Source organism: Myotis lucifugus, unplaced genomic scaffold (genome assembly GCF_000147115.1).
Source record: "Myotis lucifugus unplaced genomic scaffold, Myoluc2.0 scaffold_213, whole genome shotgun sequence".
Lineage (NCBI taxonomy): Eukaryota > Metazoa > Chordata > Mammalia > Chiroptera > Vespertilionidae > Myotis > Myotis lucifugus.
In genome coordinates, this window is record NW_005871261.1 from 1,762,523 (window position 1) to 1,789,915 (window position 27,393).

The 27,393-nt window shown below is 40.8% G+C and overlaps 1 pseudogene; it reads right to left on the minus strand.

Moving 5' to 3' along the window:
• Positions 1-789: 789 nt before the first annotated feature.
• Positions 790-27,393, minus strand: part of LOC106698681 — a 50,355-nt pseudogene continuing 23,751 nt past the window's right edge.

Consider the following 27,393-nt stretch of genomic DNA (forward strand, 5'->3'; position numbering starts at 1 on the left):
TGATTAAACATCTATTGTTCTGTGAGAATTACTTGTATTGTTTCCCATTTTGTAATTTGGTCAGAGCTCCCTTTTCAGCTACTCAGAAAAAGTTGAATTTAATTTCTATACATATATATATATATATTATATGGCTATAGGGTCCCTTTGAGTAATTTCTTGTTCATAGTAATCAAAAAGCGATTTGCAAATTGGCTGATCATCAGACCTCTAAGGAACTTAAAAGGTATACAGCTTTCTGTGGCTATTGCATCAGAATCACCCCAGTAGATCCCTGGAGTTAATTTGAAACAAGTTCTTCAGGCGATTCTGTGAGTATAGGAATCTTCCCTTACCAGGGACTTCACCTAGGGGCAATAGTGCACCCCAGGGCACATTTGACAATATCTGAAGATATTTTTTGGAAGCAGTATTCCATAATACTATGACATAGCTTTGAGTCTCCTCACTATCATCCTCTAACCCACTATATACATATCCCAAATGCAATAGATCGAAAGGGCTAAACACAGTCAGTTTCTGTTTTTAAAGAGCAGGTGAGGAAGTGACACATTCCATTTCAGGATGATTCATTCATAGAATTTCAGTTGTTTTATGTATGTATGTATGTATGTATGTATTTATTTATTTACTGCAAAAAGCTTTATTGTTTCATTTGGTTCAATGCATGGGAGAGGGCTCCAGGATGGTTAAAAGAATGGCTAGTAGGTTCGGGGAGAGGCTCAGGTAAAAGCCAGACACCAGGGGATGCAGAGGGGCCCCTCAAAGGCCTCTGGGCTCCAAAGGCTCCTAGTCATGCTCGAGGGTGAGCCTTTTGTCAAGATACTCGCCCAGCCCAGCCTGGGGCCGGCAGCCTGCAGAGGTTAGTCAGGTGTCGCCCATCTTCTTGATGAGTTTCACCTCCTCACCCAGGAAGTGGTTCTCCCGGAAGTCACTGAATTGAGGGTCTGCGTGGGTAGAACCCAGGGTTTGCAGCTCCATAAGGGCCCGGTTCAGGTTCCTCTCCAAGGCCAGGACGGCTTCCATGGCATCCTGAGTTTTGCCCACTCATCTTGGGGAGGCCTCAGCACGTCCTGGTCCTGAAAGAGAATGCGGCCACCATGCTGGTTTAAGAGATGCTCAGCACCCTGGCGCTTCTTCTCCACCAACATGAGGAAGAAGTGGCCCACACCCTCGAGAGCCACATCATCCTGGTCAAAATAGAAGCCCCGAGAGAGGTAGGTGTCGGGGGCCCGCAGGTGCAGGTTGGCCAGGCGGTTGACCGCAGCCTCCACCTGGGTGGAATAATTCTGACGAGTTTGTGAGCTCGTGGTTGTTTGGCAATAAGTAGTTAAGGTTGAAAAAAATAGTGTGTTGGCTGGTCTCAGAGGTGGTTCTGAAGGTGGTGACTGGGTAAGATGCGGGAGAGTGGATGGAGGCTGGAGGAAGGGGCATCCCTGGGTCTCTTCTGTCCAAATACTGTTGAAGCAAGAAGCAGATCCAGGACCACCGAGGCACTTCCCAGGTGTTCCTAAGTTCAGCAAAAATTTTCATGACCCTAGAACAGTGGTCGGCAAACTCATTAGTCAACAGAGCCAAATATCAACAGTACAATGATTGAAATTTCTTTTGAGAGCCAAATTTTTTAAACTTAAACTATATAGGTAGGTACATTGTTATTAACTTAATTAGGGTACTCCTAAGGCTTAGGAAGAGCCACACTCAAGGGGCCAAAGAGCCGCATGAGGCTCGCGAGCCCCAGTTTGTCAACCACGGCCCTAGAAGAACTCAGTAAATCATATTGGCACAAACCTTTTTAAAAAAATCCTCACCGAGGATATTTTTTCCATTGATCTTTAGAGTGAGTGGGAAAGCAGAGGAAGAGAGAGAGAGAAAGAGAGAGAGAGAGAGAGAGGTGTACATCGACTGATTGTCTCCCACACCCCAACTGGGGCCTGGGATGTAACCAGCAACCAAGGTACAGGCCCTTGACCTGGAATCGAAGCCATGACCCTTCCATCCACAGGCTGATGCTCCAACCACTGAGCAAAAATGGCCAGGGTGGCACAAAACTTTAAAAAAAATACATATTAGCTCTCCCAAGAGAAACCTGCAAAATGACTTTTCATACTGGGCACGAGGATTTCCTTGTCTAAGTACTTTGATGTGAAGAGGCCTTTGGGGATTTGGAGATCTCTTTTCTCCCTCTGCAAACACTGACACTCAAGATTATTATCTCTCTATGGACTTACAAAAAATTAACTAACACTTGAGCAATAGTTTCATTGTGTGTGTATATATATATAACCTCCCACTGAAACATTAAAACATTGTGAGATTTGGTGGAGCAGTGCCAGGTATCATTTACGTAAGAGAAAGGAAAACTATAGGAGTGAGAGACTCAATATACAGACAGATAATGGCCAGCCCTTATATAAAAATGGAACTCTGACCCACGGTCTGCAGCAACTAGCTCAGAAAATGGACCCATTAATTATCAACAGTAACCAGCCTGGGAAGCCAGCACCTATAAATCAGACTTCTTGGAAGTGAGACTACTATCTCTAGCAACAAGCCCAGGCAACTAAATAATAACCCCTGTGACAATTGGCCTAAAATGGCCAGGACTTGATTGATAACACAGCTTCCCTAACTTTGTCCCTGCTTCCAATTTAGGAGCAACTAGAAATAACCAAATATGTTTTCCTAACTAGTCATGTAGGATGCCCTGCCAGCTAGTTTGCCTGCCGCCAGCCTTCAACAAGGGCATTTCTGAATCCCATGTTTTTTTTTTTTCACTAAAAAGTTTTTCTATCCCCTCCTTGGCTTTGAATCTCTGCCAACCCAAATTATGGCACCTGACTCCCTTGAAAGAGCAAGCTCTGAATCATCAACTTTTGCTCATTTTCATTTGATTGGTCTTTATTTATTTCCACAGGAATTTAATATTTTAAATAGTATTCTTCCCCCAAAGAACCCATTATTTTATTTAATCCTCATGATGACATCAGAGGAAGGTTACATTAAACCCAGTAAGGTGATGAAGAAAAGGAGGCTTAGAGTTTTTAGGAAAATTATCCAGAGTCTTACAGTTTGATAATGGTTGTGCTGGGATTTGAATCTAGAATATATGACTTCCTCCCTTCCTCCAATAGTCTCACACTTGATTCCCAGGCTTCTAACTTCTGTGTTTGAATTATGATTGTGGCTCCATTCTTACCTCTACAATTTAAAGCATGGCCTTGCTTTCTCTCTAATAATTTTGGATTCTTTGCCGCAACCCAATTCTCACCATGCCAAAGGTATGTTATAGCTGGCTGCCTGCAACCCTGGATAACACAGCATGTCCCCAATGACTGGGGGCAGGTGTTCTTTACAGGTTTGCCTTCACCCAATGAGAGAGATGGGACCTCTTAGATATAAACCATGGTTCAGAGTATCATGGACCACACACACACACACACACACACACACACACAAACACACAAACACACACACACACGTACGTGCGCACACACGTGTGTGTATCCCTTGGTTACTTGAGGCCATCTGGGAAGAGGTGGCTCATTCAGTGAAAGTATTATCCTGTTGCCTGAAGTTATAGGATAAACTCTGCAGAGCACATATTTCATAATTTCACTTCCATCACTCTCCACCCACAACAGTTTTGCTCAGCAATTTTTCCTGCCACAGTAAAGTTCCTAAATGAAATGTGCGGTCGGGATGCTTGATCTGGGACAGACAAGGAATGAACAGAATTGAGTTTCAGAAAGAAAGGATGAGAGGTGGTGGCAGTCAGCAGTAAGACTGAATCAAAGTGGAAGTCAGCATTGAGATGTGAGATATGTCCTGGAATGTCAAAGGGACAGGCATGGGGTTCAACAGGATGGAAGAGACTAACAAAGTGACTCCAAGCTGTGACTGTTGAGAAGGAATTTCCTGTTCATGCTCTATCATGATATGGAAATAGATCTGCTTTAGTGAGGCTCATACTGGAGAAGAGGAAAGAAATGGGGAACTTTCTGAAAGATCACAAGTCCTTCAGCTTATAGTCAGCCCCAAGGGGCTCCTCAAACTCATTACAATGCAGCAATCTTGCCCTTTAAGATATGTTTCAGCACTGATGGCTAAACTTGACCTTTTGTATAAGCGTATGGGAAGTTGCCAGGACTATGCCGCTGTTGACTAAAGGAATGACAGAGATGAGATAGATGAAAACAATAGATGTGCCTTTAATCATTTTGCATTTTACAAGCTCACACAATAAAAAGTGTGCTCAGTCTTCGGAGAAATCACGCCCAGGAAAGAGGGATTGCATTAAGGAGTAAATATCACTGGTTTTATCGGACTTCGATTCTTGTCACACTGTGGTTCTAGAACCAGCCACAAAGGCAAGACTTTGCAAAGTCCCAGCCTATTGGGTCTGCAAAAGAAACTCAGAGGTTTGTGAAGGATTTCAGCTGCTGGGTTGCTGTCTGGAGGAGTTTTCTTTTCTTTCATATCAGATCAGCAGTTGGGGCGGGGAAGGCAGCCTTTTGGCATTTAAAAGATAAGTTCAAAGGCACAAAAACTGCCCTGCTGTTGCAGGTTTGCCTTCTCTGTTTTGATCCCAGACCTGTGTCTCTTACCATTTAATGAATAGATATATCCCGGGTTTCTGCCACATCAAAAGGTTATAAAGTTGCAATCTCAACCAGATGAGTATTTTGAGACCACTGAGTGTTTTGAATAAGACACATGATTATTTTAAAACACAAGATAAAGGAAAAACCAGCTGAGCAATAACAAAGTTTCACGTGCTGTTCAGAAATAGTAATAACTGTGATTTTATTGAGCACTCACTGAAGGCCAGGAACTAGGCCAAGCACCTTTTATATATTATTTGGATGGATGTCTCTGTGAGTTTCTCTCCTACATCATCATTTAGGAGCACATGTCTACTGCTTTGAAATTTCAGGTCATGAACAGGGATTAGTGAGCTGGCTGGTATAGCCAAGAAAATAAGCTGCATAAGCAGAAGTAGAGGGAAAAGAATACAGTTTGAAACCTGGAGCCTTGAGTTCTAAGCAGTTCTAACTCTACCACAAATCACATTTTCCTTGCTCACCTGGCTCACTTTTTTTTTTAGGGAATTTTTTTTTAACAATCTAATTTTACTTTATTTTTTTATTGCTTAAAGTATTACAAAGGGTATTACATATGTCTCCTTTTTCCCCCCACCCTTGACAATCCCCTGGCCTCCCCTACCCTCCAGTGTCTTATGTCCATTGGTTATGCTTATATGCATGCATATAAGTCCTTCAGTTGATCTCTTACTCCCCCTTCTGCCCCCCTACCCTCCCCGGCCTTCCCGCTGCAGTTTGACAGTCTGTTTGATGCAGCTCTGCCTCTGTATCTATTTTTGTTCATAAGTTTATAATGGTCTTTATTATCCATGAATGAGTGAGATCATGTGGTATTTTTCCTTCATTGACTGGCTTATTTCACTTAACATAATGCTCTCCAGTTCCATCCATGCCGTTGCAAATGGTAAGAGTTCCTTCTTTTTTTTTTTTTTACAGCTGCATAGTATTCCATTGTGTAGATGTACCACAGTTTTCTAATCCATTCATCTACTGATGGGCACTTAGGCTGTTTCCAGATCTTAGCTATGGTGAATTGTGCTGCTATGAACATATGGGTGCACATATCCTTTCTGATTGGTTTTTCTGGTTTCTTGGGATATATTCCTAGAAGTGGGATCACAGGGTCAAATGGGAGTTCCATTTTTAGTTTTTTGAGGAAGCTCCATAACTGTCTACCATAGTGGCTGCACCAGTCTGCATTCCCACCAGCAGTACACGAGTGTTCCTTTTTCTCCATATCCTCTCCAGCACTTGTCGTTTGTTGATTTGTTGATGATAGCCATTCTGACAGGTGTGAGATGGTACCTCACTGTTGTTTTGATTTGCATCTCTTGGATGATTAGTGACTTTGAGCATGTTTTCATATGTCTCTTGGCTTTCTGAATGTCCTCTTTTGAAAGGTGTCTATTTAGATCCTTTGCCCATTTTTTGATTGGATTGTTTATCTTCCTTTTGTTAAGTTGTATGAATTCCCTATAAATTTTGGAGATTAGGCCCTTATCAGATATGACATTGGCAAATATGTTTTCCCACTCAGTGGGCTTTCTTGATGTTTTGTTGATGGTTTCTTTTGCTGTGCAGAAGCTTTTTATTTTGATGTAGTCCCATTTGTTCATTTTCTCTTTAGTTTCCAATGCCCTAGGAGCTGTATCAGTGAAGAAATTGCTTCGGCATATGTCTGAGATTTTGTTGCCTTTGGATTCTTCTAGAATTTTTATGGTTTCTTGTCATACATTTAAGTCCTTTATCCATTTTGAGTTTATTTTTGTGTATGGTGTAAGTTGGTGGTCTAGTTTCATTTTCTTGCATGTATCTGTCCAATTATCCCAACACCATTTATTGAAGAGACTATTTTGACTCCATTGTATGTTCTTGCCTCCTTTGTCAAATATACTACAAATCACATTTTCCTTGCCTACTTGGTTCACTTTAGAGAGGTAAGGAGACGGTCATGTGAATGAGCGTATGGAAAATGCTTTGAAAGCTTGAAAGACTAAAGAAATATAAGGGTAGATATTTAAATTATTAGGTATTAATTTTATCGGCATGCCAACTTATTATTTTCTCAGTGTATTATTTCTGAGTTCTATATCTCTAGCTATGACTGTGGACTAGTTATTTTCTTCTTGAATTTCTACAAGTGTTTACTTGATACAGGCATACATTCCTCAGAGATATTACATGTTCTGTTTCAGACCAGCACAATGAAGTGAGTTGTAATCTTATTGCTGGTGGAAAATCTCACCTTCAATTTGTAAAAAACAGTATCTGTGACATGCAATAAAGTTGGCTTCACAAGACAAGGTATGCCTGTATAGTTTGAAGTTATATTATTAATGTCTAATGATTCCTGATTATATAATTGACTTTTTATTTTAATGGTTATGAGTAACCCCACTCATTGTCCCAATTTCTACATATACTTGAGTTTTTGGTTTTGTTTAAAAAAAGAAAAGAAAACTGGGGCTATTTTAAGTAGCAATAACAACAGAAACAACAAAAATAGAAAATAGCTGACAATCAAAGGAGAAGCTCTGAAGGACCATGTTTGGAGAAGCTTAGGATAAAGGGACCTGAGAAGATTTGTGTGAGAGGTAGCAGGGTGCCAACATCAGGAGGTATGAAATCAAATTATTTTCATCCTGCGTCACCCTTTTCGTGATTTAAATTCTAGGGGGAAAGCATTTTATTGGCCTAGATTGAGTAAAATTTTCACTTCTTAGCCAATTGCAAAGTGATCTTTGTTGACAGTCCCAGAATACTGCATCCAAAGTGAGAAAGGTGAATTATTTTTTTAAAATTTCTTTTATATTGTTATTGACTTCAGAGGGGAAGGGAGAGGGAGAGCGAGATAGAAACATCAATGATGAGAGAGAATCATCAATTGACTGCCTCTTGCATGCCCCATACTAGGGGTTGAGCCCACAACCCAGGCATGTACCCTGACTGGGAATCGAATTGTGACCCCCCTGTTTCATAGGTCAACACTCAACCATTGAGCCACAGTGGCCTGGCGAGAAAGGTAACCTCTTAAAGAAAAATCAATTTACTGTTAACAGAAGCAGAAATGGACACAGAAGAGGCTAAAATCTAACACAACTCTGCAAGTACTAAACATAATTTAGCTGCCAAAAATATATAATTTTATCATCCACATTATATAAAAGCCCAAACATGATTATTTATTAGTCAGCGTGGAGTGCTATAACAGACTGGATGGCTTAAAAATATAGAAACTTATTTTCTCACAGTTGTGGAGTCCAAGATTAAGGTGGTGTCTGATTTGGTCCTTGATAAGGTCTCCTTCCTGGCTTACAGAGGGCTGCCTTGTCCTCACATAGACTTTCCTCTGAGCAGGGCCCTCTTATAAGGCCACTGGTCCTATGGGATTAGGACCCCAACCTTACTACCTCTAACTTTATCTCCTAAAGACCCTATTGCCAAATACAGTCACATTAAGGGTCAGGGCTTCATCATATGGTATTTTGGGGAGGGTTCACAATTCAGTCCACAACACACACATTTTAGCTTTTGGAGGGTAAAACTGCAGGCAACAGTAATAAGCAGGGATGTTACTAATATTTTCCATGAATATCTTTACATTTAAAAATTATTCATGTTATTGTTGGCTTGCATAGAAACTCTACGTACTGCAGTGGATTATAGATGGATGCAAAGTCTTAGCTACTCCTCTCCCTTTACAAGAGAGGATCACTCCCCTTTCCTTGAATCTGGCTGACCTTAGTAATTTGTTTAAACAATAGATTTGGGAGAAGGGACATCCTGGAACTTCTGAAATGCAGCTTCTGTCAGTCTTTGGAACACCTGCTCCTGCAGTTGCTGTGAAAGAAGTTCATATACATGGAAGCCAGCATGCTCCAAGAAGCCCAAATCACACAAATGGTCTCTGAAGGATGAGTCACATTGTAGAGCAAGACAAGCTGAGTCAAACTAAGTTGCCACACATGTGCATGATAAGGCCCTTTTGAAAGGGGAGCCTACATTCCTGGCTACTTTCACCCTGCCAAGCCCTCCCCAAAATGTTTACACACAGAATCATGAGGGAAAACAATGTTTTAGCCCTGGCTGGTGTGGCTCAGTTAGTTGGAGCATTATCCCATACACCAAGAGATGGTGGGTTTGATTCCCAGTCAGGGCACATTCCTAAATTGCAGGTTTAATCCCAGTTGGGGCACATACAGGAGGCAACAAGTCAATGTCTCTGTCTCTCCCTCTCTCCCTCTCTCCCTCTCTCCCTCTCTCCTTTCCTCTCTCTAAAAATCATAACATTTATAAAAAAGTTTTAAAAACACAGAACAATTCTATATTCTCTTGGTTAAAGGCTTTTTCCTCCATTCTCTAAAGATAAATTTCTTCAAAAAGGTGGAACATAAATGATGCCTCTTAGATGTCATGGATGAAAGCTGTACCTGGCATTCAGATGGAAAAGACTCTTCGTTGCAGGAATTTACATATGTCATGATAACACAGTTAAAAGTTTCATTTTATTAAAAAGCAAGTAGGAATTATGGCTTTTCTCCAAATAGAATAACAACGAACAAATGCATTTGCCTCAAACTACAGAAAATATGGGGGATGTAACTGTTCACTTTATTATGCCTTTCACATGGAATATTTTGAAGAAGACAAACAGCAATTGTAAGATTGGAAAGAGAGATTAGCATTTTACTTGAAATAAATGGCAATTAACAATGATGACAATGTGATTTATACTAATTGAGATTAAGTCAGACAGCATGGCGACATTAGTAATCATTTGGAGTGCTGTATTACTCATTATACTGTGCTTTGTAAACATCTCTCTTGAAATTAAAAAATAATTAGTAGTATTTTAGTCATTTAATTCCGTCTAATTAGGATTTTAGAAAATCTACAGACCTGCTGTTGAAAGCCTTTCCCATTTTGAATTTGAGAAAACACATTCCTTTAAAAAACATTTTCTAGTGCTAACTCTTTCTTGATCTCTAGTCTCCATAAAAAAGGAAAGAAAAGAGGTAAATGGTATAATTAGAAGCAATAGTTAGGAATTTACTCAAATTGAGCTAAATTGAAAAATTCAATCTATCATAATTTGTGGAAGATGCATTTTAATCCATTTTTCCCCCTTGGTGTGAGTAGAAAGCATATTTTGTCAATTGCCTAAAGGAAGAATATACTAATTTCTTTTTGTCTAGTCCAGCAGCACCTTCAGTGTATGTCAAAAGAAAAAGAAAGATAAAAGCTTTAGCCAGAGTGGTTGGATGGGATTTGGAATGTAGAAAATTAAGTTTATCACCAGGACTTCATGACTGGTGGTAATATTTGCTCTTTGTACTTGATGAAAGGAGGGAGCGAAAGCTCACCCTTCTGGGCCTTGTAAGTTGAAGGCAAGGCCAAGGAAGATGGCCTTTCTCTCTTTTAAATGCTGGGGCAAACCTGCACACTTTCAGCCTGGGTTTTCCTTTGTACTTTGATGTTAGGGCTGATGATGGAGATGTTTGTCAGAAATTATGGTGGATGTATTCATTTCTTATTGCTGCTCTAACACATTACTACCAAAGTGGTGGCATAAAGCAACACAGATTTGTTATCTTGCATGTCTGGAAGTCAGAAGTCCAGAATGGGGCTCACTGGGCTAAAATAAAAATATGAACAGGGCTGTGTTACTTCCGGAGACAGAGAATCTGTGTTCTTGTCTTTTCTGGTTTGTATAATCCACTTGCAGTCTGGGCTCATAGCCTCATTCTCTCTTCAAAGCTAGAAATTGCATCACTCTGACCTCTACTTTCATGGTTATATCTCTTCCTCTGACCCTAACCCTCCTCTTTTTTCTCTTTCACTGAAGGCCTCTTGTAATAATACTGAGCCCATCTGAATAATCCAGGACCATTACTTGCATTTCAAGTTAATGAGGAAACTTAATTCCATCTGTAACCTTAATTTCCTCTTCCATCACAACATATTCCTAGGTTTCAGGGATTAGGATGTGGATATTGTTGGGAATTGTTATTGTCTAGCACAGTAAGATAAGAGAACTGTTGGATAGGACTAAGGCCAGGGAAAGCAGGTATTCCTAGTTAAAATCTATGCCTGTAAATCTCAAAGTTTTCCAAGACTTCTGTATACATCCTTTTTAAAAAGTGGCAAATGGGCCCTGACCGGTTTGGCTCGGTAGATAGAGTGTCGGCCTGCGGACTGAAGGGTCCAGGGTTTGATTCCGGTCAAGGGCATGTACCTTGGTTGTGGGCGCATCCCCAGTGGGGAGTGTGCAGGAAGCAGAGGAATCAATGTTTCTCTCTCATCAATGTTTCTAACTCTCTATCCCTCTCCTTCTCCCTTCCTCTCTGTAAAAATCAATAAAATATATTAAAAAAAAATAAAAGTGGCAAATGGAAAACAAAGAACCATTGTGATAGATAAGGCTCCCACCAAACAGTGCTGCAGTAAAGCGGGCGGAGTTATAGGTTAACATTCCCCTCTCCTTAGGTAATGCAGGGAAGGAAAACGCAAATTATTTCTGCCCTCCTAAATTCTTCTGGCCAAACTAAGAATCAAACTAACATGAGACAGAATCTGGGCAGTCTCATAACCCACTGCAGCCAGCAGTATGTCTCTGAAACCATGTGATGTGACTTTCAAGAATAGGTCATAAAAGGTAATGAAGCTACCACTTTGATCTGAGCCAATCCATGGGAAGTCCCTCTGTTTTGAGCCTGCCCTCCTCTGGAGGAAGAACTGGCCACATGGAGGACAAATGTGGGTGTTCCAGCCAACAGCCTGCATCGACCCCAGACAAGTGAGTGAAGGTGCCACCAAATTCCATTCTCCAAGAGTCGCTCCTGGCCTTTGAGTCTTCCCAGTTGAGGTTGTAAACTGTCGAGCACAGACAAGACTTCGCTGCTATGCCTGTCCAAACCCTGACCCAGAAAATCGGTGAACATAATAAAAGGACTGTATTATGCCACTGTGTTTTGGGGTGATTAATGCAGAAGTAGTCACTGGCATCTCAGTTCTCTAATACCTAAAGTAAGGATAATTTGGCTCACGTCCTTGAAAGCATTGAAGCTTAAATGAGTATGTTAAATTACTTTATACTAGAAAAGCTTAGAAAAAAATAAAACGTAAGGATTACTGAGTGTTCATAATGAACATATTAGACATGCTTTGAAGCGTTTTACATGTATTAGCTCTTAATCCTCACTACGAACCCACAAATCAGATGAACAAACTGAGACTCAAAGAAAATAAGTAACTTGCCTGAGGTCTGATACCTAATAAGTAGGTGTGATGTGATTTGAACTCGGCTATGTTACTCCAGAGTCTGCACCCTCAATGTATAGCATATCTAATTTCTGAAGTAGAAAGAGGAGGGTGGGAATGATTTTTGACAGCGATAAGTTGAGTTCTAGTTCTACTCATGCCCTTGTGACCAGGAGTCACTATACTGTCTCAGCATCCACATTCCTTGACTTGGGAATGTGATTGCCGGAACCTCACTGGATGTTGGTAAGGATCACATGGGACAATGCATGTGGCAGCTCTCTGAAGTCTGTGTAACTATAAGGAGTTACCATCCTCACTCCTGGTGGAGAACCTGGTGTGTGATGTACTTGGAAACCAAACTGGGACTCCTGAGACGAAGCTCTGAATCTGAAGCGGTGCTATCTTTCCTGCTCTTCTGATGAGTACTCTGTGTACTGTTGAAAATCCAGAATCTCAACATTTCTTTCTTTCTTCTTTTCTTTTTTTTTTTTTTTTTGCATCAGAGATGGCTTTAGCAATATGCCCTCCTAGATGACCAGAGAGGAGGTGGGCCTTTTTTGACTCTCTCCTGCATGTGGGGGTCTCTGTTTCTCAGCTCTGACTTTATGCTTTTTACCCAAACGAAGACATCCAGTCAGCACTTAGATTTTGAGAAAGGGGCTGAGCAGCACAGAGCTGGCCACAGCAGAAGTCCCGATTCTTTTCACCAGATCTCAAAGCTTGCCTGACACACTCAGTTCTTGCACTTCTCTGCCCCTTATTTTCCAAGCCCACCTCTTTTACAGGGGTTCCTCCTTCAGCTTTAAATATCATCAATAGACAGCTTCTTTGGTTTAATTCTAAGTACTTTTCTCTTTGCACATTTTAGGATTGCCACTCAGTCTTAACTGCTCAGTGCAGTTCCAGGTTTCTTACCTATTCTTGGAACCTACCTGCCAGCCAGCCAGTGTGGCTGGCGCTACTCATCATTTCAGATCAGTATCCTCATGTGGGGGCAATAGTCGGCAGTCTGGGTAACTAGTCCTTCTTGTAAGAGAGTGAATTGAATTGGATGGTAATGCAATCTTCACTTTCTTTGTTGTTTTAGTTTTAATATGACTATGCTTGTTAGTTGTAATTAGATGTCAATTTTATTAACTTCACTGTTTTAACAAGATAGCAAAAATGAATATATTCCATTAAATGCTAACTTTTGTGTGTGCTATTTAGATCTCCCAGATAAATCAGGGCTTGTATATTGACTTTAGATAGTGAGTAGTAGAAATGAGAGAACAGAGTCCGAAAATTAGAGGGACTCGCAGTTACAGAGGAGTGGAGGAGTGTAAAGGCAATTTAACTAAGTTAAATTGAATTTTAAAGACCATAAAGAGACCAGCTGGGGCCTTGGGGAGGGAAGGAATATAGTCATTGCAACAGTGAGGAACATGAACAGTCTAGATACAGCAGGCAAGGGCTTGGAGGTGCTGTGGCAAAGGAGTGTTGTAATTTGAATGTGAGCACAAAGCATGCCAATGAAGAGTCTTGTAGCAGTTGAGGAGAGATTGGAAAGATTTCCAAGGAAATCTTGGGTTGTCTGTATGTCTGTGTGTGCGTCAGAAAGTTCTCTTTTAAGTCCCTCTGAACTGTCACGGACCATGAGTTACTGGGTTTCAGAAACGAGCAAATACAGCAGGGTTCTTCAACCTTGGCGTTGTTGACATTTTAGGCCAGATGGTTCTTTGTTGGGGGGCAGGCATCCAGCGCTCTGTGGATGAGCCGCATCCCTGGCCTCTACCCACCAGATGCCAGCAGTAAGTACTCCCCATCTGTGACAACCAAGAATGTCTCCAGACATCACCTAGTGTCCTCCGAGGTAAAGAAATAAACTTTACCAATGCTACTCTGGTAGCATTTTAGTGGGCTTACTTTGTGTCAGGCACTTCCCTTATCTTTCTCAATTCATCTATATTTGTGTAGATATAGCTTTAGAATTGATTACTGGACTTCAAGAAAGGACATGCCCATGTGAATTTGATGTTGGAAAATTACCTTGAAAAAAAATTATACCATTTTGTGTTCCCACCAACTTTATATGAATGCTTTCCTCTCACTAACTCTTTTTAGAATGGTACCTCATTGCTGTTTTAACTTACATAGAACTTGTTTATTGATACATTGAGGACCTTGTATTTGTGTTATATTTTATCTTCTGTAAATTTGTTCTACTTCTCTTTGGTCCATTTTCTTCTTAGGATTTCAAAATTTTTCTTGTTACAGGCATGTTTTACTGCTAACAATGCCAATCTTCTGTTTATCATTGATATTACAATTTTTTTCTCTTTTTTAAAAATTTTACCCTCACATTTTGATGGCCCCTGATTTTGTTATTTTCTGTAATAATGTTAAAAGTTTTTTTTCCTATGTAGTCCCTAGACTTAATGTCACACTACAATTAACTATACCCACCTTGAGATGATAAAATAATTATCCAATATTTTATTCTAGGGTTTTTAAGACTTACAAAAACATCTAATCTCAATGGACTTATTTTGGTATAGGTTATAAGGTTAATATCTAATTTTTTCCTCAAATAGTGTCAAGTCCAAACATAATCTATACTAAGCTCATTTATTATTTTTTATTCCATTATGTTTTATTTGAAAATTTTTAAAATTACTAATAGATTGTTTTTAAAACTGATAGAGATAATACTAATTCATTATGCTTATTTATTTTTAACATTTTGAGTGTATTTCTGAAACACCTTTGTAATATAGGTATGAGAAGGTAAGTTTAAAAAGGCAGATAGAATTAGGTGCCTAAAGTTAAAAGTTTACTTTTTTTTAAATGACCTTTGATTGTACAGGATAAGATACATTTGACTGCAAACATTTGACTTACTCCCACTTGATACTTATGGGGTGATTTGAGTCCTATGATATGGGCGTTATTTCTGTATAATGATTCATAGGAGTAGTACTCTTCACTGCAAGTTACATGGCAAAGGGACCAGTAAATCTGCAATTCAACATTTTGTGTGAACTTACAATTGTTATTGTTACTGTTGACTTACAGTGGCTGAATATCAATGAGCATCCCCAAGGAGTCAGGTAACAAAGTGTCATGTGACAATGGTCAAATTCCAGTCATGCCATTAGGCAGGAATAAAGACGGGAAGTATGGCCAAGGTTTGACTACTATGATGGCTTAGATTGGATTTTAGAAAAAAATATTTATTGGTTTTAGAGTCAGAGGAAAAGAGAGAGAAATATTGATGTGTTGTTCTTCTGATGTATGCATTCATTGGTTGATATTTGTATGTGCCCTGACCAGGGATTAAACCCACAACCTTGGCATATTGGGACGATATTCTAATCAACTGAATTACCCTGCCAGTTGGGCTGCTTTGCATTAGATAAGGCAGAATTAGTGGCCACAGTTAAGAGTTCGAGGGAACTAAGTGAACAGTCTGGATGGGAAAGCTTGGGTTCAAGGCTAGTGTCTTAATATTGACTTCTGAAATGATGCTGTGCTGGGGTAGTCCTTCACTTTGAAGGACTTCACTTTGAATGACTAGGGCCATGTTTGCAGATTTGCAGGCTTTTAAAAAGTTGTATTTGTTTTTTTTTAAATTTGGACTGTCTTCAAGGAATGACTTGTTTTACAGAGGGCAGACTTACAAAGTCTGATGCCAAGAATATGCACCAGGAAGCCACAAGGGAATTCCATATTGAGCCAGGCCTCATCCTTGTTCAGTTTGGGAAATGACCTGCTGGTTTTCCTCATCGATCTGTGATTTTCCACATAATTTTGAGTGTCTAAATCAGTTTCTGCCTCCCATTATGTTGAACAGACTGACCTCTAAGTATTTTATATCTCAAAGCACCCTGTGAATCAATTTCAGTGTTTTTTATGCCCCTGATGACCCTAATGAGTTTGGATGGCTGGGGGCTCTGAAGAATCAATGGCTGTATATGATGTGATTGCTTCATCTCAGCGGTTGTTGAATGATTCCTGCTTGTGCTTCAAGTTTTGCAAACCATTTCAGGATCCCTCTGGGCTGAGAAGGGCTGGAGTAATATAAGATATCACGGGCAATGGTAATAACCTTTTATTTATCAAACACCTTGCTTCCAGGGGGCTTAGAGAACCTTATGGGTGTTAGCTCATGAATCTTCCTGACATTCCTCTGGGGCCAGGAGCAAATACTCTGCTATTGTGGATTGGCAGGGGAGAAAACAGTAAGAGAAGAGGTAGTACACAAAGCAACCTTCAGTGAGAGATGAGGATAACTCTTAATCAAATAGTGAAATGGTATTTTTTTGATAGGCAATGTGAAAACTCTCTTCCCAGCAATATAATTTCTGTTGATGATGATGATAGAAAATATTTATTGAATGATACTGTATGCGAAACACTTCTTTAAACACGTTGTAATAACAAATTGAATCCTCCCAACATTCTAATGAGAGTAATACCATTATTATGCCCATTTTACAGATGAGGAAAGTGATGTTAAGTAACTTGCACAGAACTAAGAAGTTCGAAACAATAGTCATACAAAGGTAGTTTAGCTCTAAATCTCAAACTCTTTACTGTGCATTCTGCTGTGGAAATTATGCTATGTTAGCATCTGAGGTAAATACAGCTAGTGATACATTCCTGTGTGTTATGTACACTCTTACCTGGAAGTCTCCTTTCAAAATATAGGTGGTCTCAAGATAGTGGGATTTTTAGTAAACACACTGGCATTACTTAGTGAAACATCTTTCTTTTTTATTAATAACTATAACAATGTAGTTATGATGTAGCTATGGTTTTGCAGTTTTTCAAGGTAGGCATATATAAGAGGAGGGGACTAAACACATCACATGCTTGATATGTTCAAAGCACAGTGCTGGACACTGCATGAAGGTGATCTCACTTAATATTCCCAATTTTTGAGGTAGGTAGTAGTATCCTGATTTCACTAAAGAAGAAATGGAGTGAGTAGCAAAAGTCAGATCATGGCCTGGGACTCGCTGGCTCTAAAACCTCTGCCCTTACCGACTGTACCCGTCTCACAAGGGAAAGGAGGAGATAGAAGAAAACCCAGGTTGGAACCGGAGGTGAAGTCAGCACTGAGTGCAGGAGAAGGGGAGAGTAGGGGAGCTGATGAAAGAGCAGCTAGTGAGGTAGAAGGCACAGCATCATAAGCCTTGGAGGGCGAGGAAAGAATGTCAGCATGGGAGTAGCAGTGATGGTAACCGAGAAGTCAGGAAGGCAAAGGGCTACGGAGTGTCTTTTTGGCAGGTAATTGGTCACGATGACCAAGTGGTGGAATGGTGGAGAAAAGTCATGTTGCAATGGGTATTATCTAAACTTGGAATAGAAAGAAATAGGTTAAGCAATTCAAGATAAAATCTAAAAATGGATTGATGCTGGGCTATACACGCACTTTGATTTTTGCAGTGTTCCTTTGAGACACAGTTACCGCTATATTTCTGATGAGGAAACAGTGGGTCAAAAATAACTAGGTGAGATAATGTAGTTATTATGTATCAAAGCCAGTGTCCAGATCCAGGTCTCCAAAGCCCATGACCTTTTTCAACTTCTCCCTCCAGAAATTGCAGACTGCTCATAACTTGCCTGCTCCATACTCTGTTGCTCACTGATATGTACTATCCCTCCTTGTAAGAGGATTCTACTTCCCTGCCCCAGTGATATTAGGCCTGCCCATGTTTTGGCAAGTTAATGTGAGTTAGAGTAACACGTGTTACTTCTGAGCAGCACCTTTATGAGCCTAGTCATAGATCACGTGTTCTTTCTCCCTCTACCAAAAGATCAGCAATATTACAGATGAAATCTGCTCGGCCCACTTAGAGTCCAAAGTGAAGATAATGAGAAGCAGTGCAGTCAGCCTGTGATGGACCTGTGAGTGAGAAGTAAACTGCTGATGTCAGCCACTTACATTTTGAGGTTATTTGTTACTGCAGCATAACTTTATCTATTCTGACTGATATACTGTCTGTGATTCAGAAGAGGGGACAAGTGGAAGCTAGAGGCGAAGGCAATCACAACGCCAAGGATGTACACCTGTCACCTAATCTCTGTCAAATCAACTAGACCAGTGGTCGGCAAACTCATTAGTCAACAGAGCCAAATATCAACAGTGCTTCTTCAAAATAGACTCGCCCAGGCTGAAAACCAACTTCTGTGCATGGGCCATGAAGTTTTAATCGCACTGTACGTGCACCCACACATGGTATTTTGTGGAAGAGCCACACTCAAGGGGCCAAAGAGCCGCATGTGGCTCGTGAGCCGCAGTTTGTCGACCACGGAACTAGACAGAATATCATGGGATCAAACCTGACATATCAAAAAAAAATAATCACCAGCTTGATAAAACACCCAACTGCAGAAGAATATAGCTGAGAATACCTCCAAGATAATTTCATTCTTTAGAAAAAAAATCATTACTCTGATGAGTAGGACAGATACTCTCATATTAAATATGCAGTTGGAAATGATTTATTCTGAAAAGAAATAGTCCCTAAGTAATCTCAGAAACTCAACAGCAAATGCATATTTAATGTGACCATTTTTAAAACAGAACAGTTGGCAGAGAAGGCATCTGCCGAGGTTGGGGATAAGGAGGAAGCATTTTATCCTGCTTATAAAACAAAGAAAGCAAAAAAGCAAAGTGAAAAAGAATCTCACCTGCACAGGTGTGTGTGTGTGTGTGTGTATGTGTGTGTGTGTGAGAGAGAGAGAGAGAGAGCGCGAGAGAGAGAAGATATGTGCTATGTTAAATTTAGCCTCTATCTTTCCCAGTATTGTTTTTTGTTACTGTTTTTAAATGACTACTGTTAACTAGAAAGGTCACTAATGACTTACATGAAATTCAATTCTCAAGAGACATTAACAAGCCAAGATTTTATCTGAATAGAGACCAAGGCACCTCTTTATAGGATTATGCCAATTCCAGTAATTTATCTATTTGCTGTCTTTTTGGGATTATTGGTGAAGAGTTAATTGTGAACCTAATAACTTCGCTGTATTGAGCACTCCTCAAGTGCTAGCTCCCTCCATGAAGTGCTTTCATATGCTTTTTCTCAGTTGATGTCCTTAGCAGGCAGGTCACAGAGTTCTGCATAATTAATGCCCTTGACTATCTCTCCAAACTTATTTTTTTTAATTTCTTTATTGATCAAGGTACCACATGTGTGTCCTTACTCCCCTTAACCCCCCCATACCCCTGCTCATGCCCTCATCCCCCTGTTGTCTGTGTCCATTGGTTAGGCTTATATGCATGCATACAAGTCCTTTGGTTGATCTCTCCCCTTTACCCCCACCTTCCTCTACCTTCCTTCTGAGGTTTGATGGTCAGATCAGTGCTTGCCACATTCATACACACAACATTGCAGTCTTCTTTCATTTCCCTCAAATATTTTTCTGCATTCAAGGCATTTGTCCATATTGTTTCTTCTGCTTAGAATTCTTTCTCCCCCCAAATTCTCAACTTTTAGGTCTGAGTTTCAAGTTTAATTCACTAGAGATGTCTTTTCTCAGCACACGGTCTGATGTAGGTAACCCCTGCCTAGACTCCATCTCAGCCCCTTTTGTGCATGTCTCATAGTAGAATTGTATTTGTCTATTTACTTGTATCCTGTCTGTCTCCCCAATGAGAAAATAAGTTCAATGAGGGTCAGAGTTGTTTCTAATATTTAACCACTGAATCCCCATCTCCAAACACAGTAGTGGGAATATTGAGATATTCAATTATTATTTGTTGTGTAAATAGATTGATTATTGTTATCCCTTCTTTATGGATAAAGAACTATAGGGTCAGATGAAGAGTGAATTGTCCAAGGAGGCTTAGCTAATAGGGGCAGAGAAAGAACCCAAACTTTAGTTTGTCCAACTCCAAACCCCATGCCTTTGAGGCTGTACAATACATTTATTCATTCACCACTTACCAAATATTTGTTCATTGCCAGACATTGTAATGTTCATAGCAGCACAATTTACCATGGCTAAGATTTGGAAACAGCCTAAGTGCCCATCAGCAGATGAGTGGATTAAAAAACTGTGGTACATCTACACAATGGAATACTACACTACTGTAAAAAAGAAAGAATTCTTGCCATTTGCAACAGCATGGATGGACATGGAGAGCATTATGCATGCTAAGCAAAATAAGCCAGTCAGAGAAAGATAAATATCACATAATCCCACTCATTTGTGCAATATAATGAACAGTATAAACTGATGAACAAAAATAGATCCAGAGACAGAGAAGCATTGAACAGACAGTCAAACCTCAGAGGGAAGGCAGGAGAGGGTGGGGGTTGGAGGTAAGAGATCAACCAAAGGACTTATTATATGTATATAAGCATAACCAATGGACACAGACACTAGCGGGGTGCAGGCATGTGCTGGGGGGTGGGAGTGGCTGGGGATAGGTCAATGGGGGGGGAGGAGACGTATGTAATACTTTAAACAATAAAGAATTTTAAGAAAAGAATATAATGGTCAGAAAATATACATAAACAAACAGAAATAAAGTTCCTACCTCCAGGAGCGTATATTCTATTGCTCAGACAGACATTGATCAATGAATCTAGGAAATAAATGTAAAAAAAAATACAACTGTGACAAATACTATAAAGGGGAAGAATAATGTAGTGCAGTTGAGAAATTTGACTTGGTTGGAGGGAAGGGGCATGAAATCATCCCCTAAGAAATGACAAGTAAGCGAAGATTCGAAGAAGTAGATATTTAAGATACGAAGGGAAAGAACATTTGTGGTAGAAGAAATAGAGTTTGCTAAAGACCTGTGATGAGAAGCAGCCTAGATCCAAAGAAGTAAAGGACAGCAATGTTGTTGAGACTAACGAAGTAGGGTGAAGCTAGAGAGTTAAGTAGGGGCCAGCTGTGCCCACCCCTTAATTATTAAGAATTAAGTTCATCTACTGAAAGGTTTTAAGAAGAGATTTTAATAATCATATTTTCTAAAAGAAAAAAAAACATATTCTGGTAGCTATGTGAGAAAAGGGATTGTAAGGAGGTAAGGGTGTCTGCAGGGGGAGCAGCAGGGTGCTAGCATAATAGATGTTGGTGGTTTGCATAAGGAATGGGTCTCTCTTTTTCTATCAAGGCTGGAAAGTTGTTTGCTGCTGCCTTTTGTTCTTTATTAGTATTAATAATTGGTGTGCTATTTCTGCTTTCATCATCTTGACTCTCAATAAGCAGAAACTTCTGGTAACAGCAACCTCTTGTAGAATGTGACCCCTATGCTTGCAAATGGAAATAGTCCTAATCTTTTTAGGCTTAACATCTAAAGTGTTAATTGTCAAAGTGTGGTCAAGAATCCCTAGAGTACCCACTAGCTTTTTGTTTTTGCCAGAGGTGGAGGGGGGGGGGTGGGGGCGAAAGAACCACAAGATCACAAATGTTTTCATAATAATATTGAGGCATTATTTGCCTTTTTACTCTCATTATCTCACAAGTATACAGAAAAGTTTTCCAGGTACAATATGATCTGTGTTGTTCCAACAGATTGAACATATTTACAGATAAGAGAATATAATTGCCTTCTATTTTCTAGACACTGAAGGGATATGTGCAACAAACAATAAAAGCTCCATTTTTCTTACTAATTATTTTTGTTTGGCTAATAGTTATTTTTAGTATCTGTATTACTTATAATTATATAGTACTGTCTATATTAATATAGTATCATTAGTTTATTCTTATCCTAAGTACATTTATAAATATTTTTATATTTCCCAGCTTTACATTTTAATATTATATATATATATATATATATATATACACACACACACACACACACACACACACACACACTAGAGGCCCGGTGCACAAAAATTTGTGCACTCAGGAGGGTCCCTCAGCCCAGCCTGTGCCCTCTCCCAGTCTGGGACCCTCAGGGGATGACCACCTGCTGGCTTAGGCCCGCTCCCAGGGGTTTGGGGCTAAACTGGCAATCAGACATCCCTCTGGCAGCCCGGGAACCTTCAGGGGATGTCCACTTGCCAGTGGGGAGCAGGCCTAGCTGCAGTCGGACATCCTTAGTGCTGCTGAGGAGGCGGGAGAGGCTCCCACCACACCGCTGTACTGGCAGCCATCAGCCTGGCTTGTGGCTGAGCAGAGCTCCCTCTGTGGGAGTGCACTGACCACCAGGGGGCAGCTCCTGCATTGACCATCTGCCCCCTGGTGGTCAGTGTGTGTCATAGTGACCAGTCATTCCCAGTCGCTCTGCTGTTAGGGTTAATTTGCATATTACCCCTTTTATTATATAGGATAGAGGCCAGGTGCATGGGTGGGGGCCGGCTGGTTTGCCCCGAAGGGTGTCCCGGATCAGGGTGGGGGTCCCGCTGGGGTGCCTGGCCAGCTTGGGTGAGGGGCTGAGGGCCGTTTTCAGACTGGCCACACAACCTTCAGGGTGGGGGTCCCCACTGCAGTGCCTGGCCAGCCTGGGTGAGGGGCTGAGGGCTGTTTTCAGGCTGGCCACAGCCCCTTCAGGGTGGAGTCCTGCTGGGGTTCCTGGCCAGTCTGGGTGAGGGGCTGATGGCTGTTTGCAGGCTGGCCACAGCCCCGTCAGGGTGGGGGTCCCCTCTGGGGTGCCTGGCCAGCCTGGGTGAGGGGCTGATGGCTGTTTGCAGGCTGGTCACAGCCCCTTCATGGTGGAGGTCCCCCCTGGGGTGCCTGGCAAGCCTGGTGAGGGGCTGATGGCTGTTTGCAGGCTGGCTAAGCCCCCCAGTAGGGACCCTCACCCCATGAGGGTGTGGCCATCATGGGTGAGGGGCTGATGGCTGTTTGCAAGCTGTCCACAGCCCCCAGTCAACCAAGCTCCCAGTGGAGGCTGGCTGGAAACAGGTATCTGGGATTTATTTAGCTTCTATAATTGAAACTTTGTTGCCTTTTGCAGAGGCCACAGCCGGCCAGGAAGCTTGGGGGAAGCTTGGCTTCCTCCATCGCCGGGGCAACCAAGCCTCCTGCTTGCTCCAGCTCCATGGCTGGTGGCCGCCATCTTGGTTGGTTTAATTTGCATATAGTCGCTCTGATTGGCTGATGGGCATGGCTTGGGCGTAGCAAAGGTACAGTCAATTAGCATCTTTGTCTTTCATTATTGTGTGTGTGTGTGTGTGTGTGTGTGTATATATATATATATATATATATATACACACATACATATTTCACACAAATAAAAAGTTTTTTGGATCTTCAATAATTTTAAAAAATATAAATGTGTTCTGAAGCCAAAGGTTTGAGGACCCTGTACATAAAAAATGGCTACACTGACATAAGAGACTGTATATAATATCTAACTTGACAGAAAAACCTCACTATTTTAAAAGAGTGGTTAATATTTAATGGTCTGTCACTAAGAGCTAGTAAGAGTGTTTGATTAATCCAGGGCATGTCTTTAGCCAAAGTGAATTCTTGCAGAAACAAATAAAATATGGTAGTGACTCAATGAATATGTTTATTTGCACCTTGTGCTATTACCCAGAAGGTGAGTTGGAGATACAGAATGCATTTTTGGTGCATGAAATTGTACCGTGGCCGTGCCTAAATTCATAACGTCTACATAAAATGTTCCCAAGACATATTTCTTGAGTGAATAATAAAACTTCATGAATACTATAAAAGATATGGTTTGGAAAGCTATGATATTGGGTTAGTCTGAGACAGGATATGAAGCATGATCATTGGAGGCTTTATAAATTGTCAGAATGGTAGCAAATCCTCCTATTTCTACATAATGTCTGCACATAAGAATTAATTTAGACAATGCTCAGTCTTTAAAAACAAAATGTACATAATTTATAACCAAGGTTTATCTTGACTTTATTTTCCTGATAGTTTTTTGTTTTAGAAAAATAAAATAATATTTATACTTATGCACAAATTTACACAAACTTACTCTCTTCAAGGATATTTATTTTTCTTCCCCAAACTTCTTGGGATACTGTGAGATTGGGTTTTTACAAGCAGTTTAGGAGTTAAGCAGGATTTTGTAGATGGAGTTTGCGTACTCTTTACATCAGAGTAAAATAAAGAAAAAGAAAAATTCATGGGAGAGATATGGGAAGAACTGATATTTAAGGACCAAAGTCCTTAGAAGTTACAAAAAGTGCTAGCATGTCCTTGAAAAGAATCGCTTGTCTTTAATTCATCATGTGTCCTTGTAGCTCCTCCATAAATGTCTGACAACTTCATGTGTGATCCCCGTGCCTCTCCTCACACACCTCCCTTTTACCGTTATGGTCCATCATTCACTCCCATCCTCATTCTACTCAGACTTCAAGGTCTAGTTCACAGATCTGATCTATGCTGGGAAGGATTTTTTACGTTTCATTCTCCAATTTCTAGCAGGTGGAACTGATCATTGGTCCCCTCAGATGTCTGCTGTTCCTTGTAGAACACTTGTTAATACTGGGATTCTTTCATCCTATTACATGATACCTTACAACATATGGTCTTCAGAAAGTCTCAACATGGTGATTTTAATGCCACCCTTTCTTCTTCTTATCAAGAAATTGAGACAGCATAGCGACTTGGCCGGGGAATGGAGGATACGGTGTGCCAGGAAGCCACATTAAGACCAAGTGATCAGAGGAACTCTGGATAAGCCGATCTCAAAAGTGTCACTACCCCTCCACTCCTGACTCAAAAATGCTGAGGCAGCTGATTTTCTCTCCCTTCTAACTGCCTCTTTCAACTACTGCCCTGCAGGCTCAGTTGACCAGGGTTTGACATTTGTAGGGTGGCGGTAATAAGCAGCCCGCCATCTAGCCTCCACAGTTCAGGTGCAACATAGTTAACAGGCAACACAGCTGGAAAAGAAGTCACTGCCCTGGAATGAAAAAGTCCAGCAAGCCCACCTTTTTCAAAAAGCCCACCTTTTTGTGCAAGCCCACTTTGTCCCCAGCTCATAAAAGCAGCCAAGCAGAGCCAGCTCTGAGCCAGTGCAAAGGACCTTCCTCTCCTCTGTACTGCCTGCCTCCCTTGTGCTTGAGCACAAGCCTAATAAAATCTGTCTGGAAATTTCTCTGGGGTCTCCTCTCGATTTGTATTTTGGGGAACCCAAGAACCCCAATGCTGTTAACAAAATTACATCAGAATATAAATTGACAAAAAATGATGTAATTTTTAGATGTAGACTTGTATGTCCAGTACCCAAGTAGTAGCAAGAACTGAATAGGTAGTGAGTTGTGGTTTATTAAATAAATGAACACATGAATACCTTCGGATGTTCACTTGAACCCTGGCTGTGTTACATAGTTGCTCTGTTGCCTGAGTAAGTAAAGTGCACCTTTTTGTATATGAGTTTCTATACCCATAAAATGGAATCAAATATCCTTCTTTCTATCCACCTCTCAGGACTGTTTTGAACTTTAGTATACATGAAGATTCTTTTTATATACCAAGGTTCAATACGATTGTAAGACATTTTTTTTTTAAATTCCCCTTCTCCTTATTTTCATATAAACAGTGAATACCCAGGTTGCTTACTTCCCTTTTAAGAAGTGATTATTGCTTGAACACTTTACACTTTAGGAACTCTGTTGAAAGAACTGATTTTCTGAGCCACCTGCGGGTATATGGGAATAGCTGTGTTTTCTGCAAAGGTTTATAATAAGGGGGCTTTGTCTGTAATGTGTGTATCTCTCCTTTCCCCCAAGAAGCACATGTTACAGATTCAGTGTTCTCTGCTGCTGAGTCAGTGACCAAGAGAGACTTTTGGTGACTTGATTTCCATAAGTTACCTCAGGGCAGGTTTTAGGACACAGATTGCTAAGGGACTTGCTGGGTTTCTTGCTTCTTTCCTTAAATGTAACAGTGATTAAAACAGCAGGAATAGACAAACGCTGGACACCACCCCTGTAGACAATGATTACTTAAACCTGATAATAATTTGAAATGTACATGGTGCCATCCAGTAAGAGAAACACCAAGGGCAAATGGGGAAAAATTGCATCTAGTATTTTATGGGGAGCAGGCTTCCCTCTAATTCCTCCCTTTGCTCTCATTTCCATGGAATTGCCAGGCTTTGTAGGATGAACAAGTTCTGAACCAACTTGCACTGTTACATATGAACACATAGGCAAGGCAATTTGAGCTCACTTGTTCCTTCTTGCTTAAATTAATAATTTCTTATTCTATGTGGCAGTGTTGCCAGATATTGTGTGTGTGTGTGTGTGTGTGTGTGTGTGTGTGTGTTTTCTGTAGCTTTTGCATTTTGTGGTTGATCCTACTCTTTTTATGAGACATTTCTTGCAAATATAGGCTCTCATACTTTTCCTGTGCAACCTTTTCAGAGGCTGGGCTGGGAGTGCTTTCCCTAGAGATGGATCTTGAGTGTGTAACTTCAAGGAATGATACAGTCAGTTCTTGATCGAGCATGTTAATGCATGCCGGGTGGGTGAGGTGGCTACTAATATCCTGAAGCCGTGATGCATCTGTTAGAAATCGTTTGTTGTAAGAGAAGGAAACACAGTTGAAACTGACATTAGCTTTGAAAGGAGATTGATTGGTTCGCATATCTAGAAAGTCCACTGAAACATAAGCTTCAGCCAGGATTCTTCCCCCAGGGACTTAAGTGTTATTATCAGGATGCTGCTCTCTTTCCCTCCATCTCTCCTAAAAGTGTTCTTACAAATAATATGCAATGTGGCTCCAGATGCCTCTGACTCATCCTATCAGGTGAATGGAAAAAGGCGAGCTTTCTCAGTAAATACTGCCGAGAACTCCTACACAGGACTTGCTTGCATAGGCTATCTGTGGTCAGCAAACCACGGCTCTCGAGCCACATGCGGCTCTTTGGCCCCTTGAGTGTGGCTCTTCCACAAAATACCACATCCGGGCGCGCACATACAGTGAGATTGAAACTTCGTGGCCTATGTGCAGAAGTCGGTATTTTGTGGAAGAGCCACACTCAAGGGGCCAAAGAGCGGCATGTGGCTCGCGAGCCGCGGTTTGCCGAGCCGCAGTTTGCCGACCACTGGTCATACATCTACTCCCGAGCCAATTAGGGGCATGACATATTGTGATTGGCCAAGCCTGGGTTTTGTGCTTATTCCTATTATGTTTTTCTCTACTCCAAGATTAGAGGACAAATTCCCTGCTGGAAGTAGAGGTAACAGGAACGAGGGTAAATGCTAAATTGATAACAATAACAGGTGTTGTTAACATATGATCAAAGCAAAATATGTTGCAAACACATGTGGTAATTATAACCAATATTTAAAAACACATTTACAGGTCTTTAGTCAGACATCTTCCAAACTAATATTTTAAGAAAACAAAATATCAGGTAAATGTATTACAGAGAGTTTAGCAAAAGAGAGTATCTTTACACTGAGTGAGGTGAGGTTTCACATCCACATTTTAGAAGGGGATCTGAATGAGGCAGAAATTTAGTCCCTGCTGTACTCACATTCTCCCTCTCAATTCCCTTTCCCAATGCCTCCACACCTGAAGCCACTACTCCCTGGTATTATTATCTATAGTTACATAATTTTTCCCACTGTTGTCC